Raw genomic sequence first — 2,939 nt, 5'->3', positions numbered from 1 at the left:
TCTGCTGATCATCTTTAACGCGATGGAATGTACAGCACTTCCTGTCAGTGAGATGTATGATTAAAAGCAGAACACGTATGTCTGCTAACTTCTGTCGTGAAAACCCCACCAAAACTGAACTTACGACCGGTTATGTCTGTATGAATTTCCCCATTACATTGTGTCCGTATCACCTTGTTCTTATCTCCAAGTTTAGACTTGCAATCAAGACTCAGATTTGCACCTGAAACGAAGGCAGTTCAATAAGCCTGGGGTGCAAATCTAATTGTTGAACGTAGGCCTATAACCAGAGAGCTTGATGAGGGTGGACGAGTTAGTAATATCGCAAATATTAGCCCTCCCCCAGGCTGGCCTGAGTCAAACTGCTGCTTGTGGGCTCGCTTACAGCTCGTCAGTGTCTTTCAACAAAGGAGGCTGACCAATTCACCTTGCCCTAAACACAGCACACCGCCACATAACAGTGCGGTGATGAAGTCATCATCCACTTAGAGGTCCACTTACAATGTCAAAGTAAGAAATTTAATAGAGATGAAAAAGTTCCCTCCAGAGAAATGTACAGCTTGCTAGATAGTGCGCGCCTCTATCAGGTTAATCTCCAAAACCAGATCCAGTATAGATACGAAGATATTGTAATTCTCGTCCGATGTAGGCCTTAGTCTTATTCTACTCACAATGACAAGATGTAGAGCGAGTGAACACTGTCGTGAGTAAATGCCGTCTGAAGCCCTGGCACAGAGGAGACCTGATTTGTATAAGGAGTGTGACTGCCAGCGCTGCGTCCAGCTTAGCCCTCGCAAAATCAACTCTGACTTCTAAACCCAACTGGCTGGCTGATAGATAAACTCAACATCTAATGCATGCATCCTGAAAATCGTCAGAATCTCAGATATGCCATTGATCCGCGAAAACCGCATGCCAAAAAACAGCCAGCAAATGGGAGAGCAAACATTTAAGGTCGTATGGAAGGTTATCATCTAGGCACAAAGTCAGATACAGCGGCTAATAACATCCTGCTTCAAAACAAATTTAATTAGACGTTTTAACGGTCGTTAAAACACAAAAATGTGTGCAGTGAGAGAACAATGACGATTTTAGTTCGACCAAACAACGTGTAATTCGATATTAAGGGCAAAAAGGTGTCGCTCAATTTAACAGATTTGGTATTCCAGCTCACCACTGTTAATGACATTAATAGCTAGATATATTCACACATTTTCTCTGTTTGATTAGTTTGTTTTCACATGTATGTCTATGAGAAGGATAATATTAGCGTACATCAAGAGTGAGATTGCCCCATCTGTCTCATCACATGTGCTTTGTTTATTTTTTTCCACATTGGCGCTGGAATCAACTACTATTTCAAAGTATTAATTTATTTTTAAAATAACCCTTAATTCCATAAGGGTTATTTAAACTGCCAATTCATTGTCAGTTGTTTTCTTTGCTTGTGGTCATTTTTTGTCTTATAAGACAACTTATGAGGTCAAGTCCAACTCCCGCCCGCTTCCTCTCCGGTGGTACGCTGGATGATCTTCTAACCACCTGCGGACGGCCGTTGGCTTCCCCCGGGCTATGCTCCTCCTCCAACCACCTTAATGCTGGTCAGCATGGTATAACTGAAAAATTCCAACACCAGTCAAATAAATAACTAAATTTTTTGCGGATATTTTTTTCTAGAATTAAGATTATTTTAACATGGAGGGCATGGCTAAAAGCATCCAGTTCAGCACTCACTCACCGTTCGCCTCTGAATTTCTGGCTAGAGTTTGAGCTCAATAAACGTCCATGTCCGAATGGGTGTCATTGTTGATAAACATCACTTTACATCAAAGAAAAAGACAATCGATCCAAATGACAATTCTTCTCAGCAACTCTCCAGTCTGAAGATGATATTCACAATCATTGCATGTACTTCATTCACCCTGGCAAGACCCTTCAAAACTAAATAAAACAGCGTTTAGTTTTCATCGACTTTGTCTCGCATTCGTTCACAATGCTTAAGGTCGTAACCTACGATTCAATACAGAAGAAAAGTTCATTTTTTAGTTTGGAATGCAATTATTTAAGAAGAAATAATGGTTAAGAACAGGTGTACGATAGGGGACGGAATGAGAGCGCCGAGCACTTCTCACTGACGGCTATCAGTCCTACGCTATATAAACAAGTATTAACACTGGAAAACAAACCTGAGACTTCTCGGATCTCAGAAGACAAATCACTCCTACGTTATATTATACAATTATTTACACTGGAAAGCAAAGCTGGGACTTTCCAGATCCCAAAATACCAAAAACTCCTGTTTTATACAATAAAAATATTAACACTTCAAAACAAAGCTGAGCCTTCTCAGATCCCGCAATACCAATCCCTCCTATGTTATATAAAACAATTATTAACACTGGAAAGCAAAGCTGAGCGTTCTCATACTCCGCGATACCAAACATCCATCATTCAAATCATTCTCAGATTCCGCAATACCAATCACTTTTATGTTACACGAAAAAAAATTATTAGCACTGGAAAACAAAGCTGAGCCTTCTCAGATCCGGCAATACCAATCACTCCTATGTTATATAAAACAATTACTAGCACTGGAAAACAGAGCTGAGCCTTCTCAGATCCCGCAATACCAATCCCTCCTATGTTATATAAAACAATTACTAGCACTGGAAAACAGAGCTGAGCCTTCTCAGATCCCGCAATACCAATCCCTCCTATGTTATATAAAACAATTACTAGCACTGGAAAACAGAGCTGAATCTTCTCAGATCCCGCAAAACCAATCACTCCTATGTTATATAAAACAATTATTTACACTGGAAAACAAATCTGAACCTTTTCAGATCCCGCAATCCCAATCACTCCTGCGTTATATAAAACAATTATTTACACTGGAAAACAAAGCTGAACCTTCTCAGATCCCGCAATACCAATCACTC

This window comes from Liolophura sinensis, chromosome 9 (assembly GCF_032854445.1).
Source record: "Liolophura sinensis isolate JHLJ2023 chromosome 9, CUHK_Ljap_v2, whole genome shotgun sequence".
Taxonomy (NCBI): domain Eukaryota; kingdom Metazoa; phylum Mollusca; class Polyplacophora; order Chitonida; family Chitonidae; genus Liolophura; species Liolophura sinensis.
The sequence above is the reverse complement of the archived record's forward strand: the minus strand, read 5'-3'. Positions refer to the sequence as shown.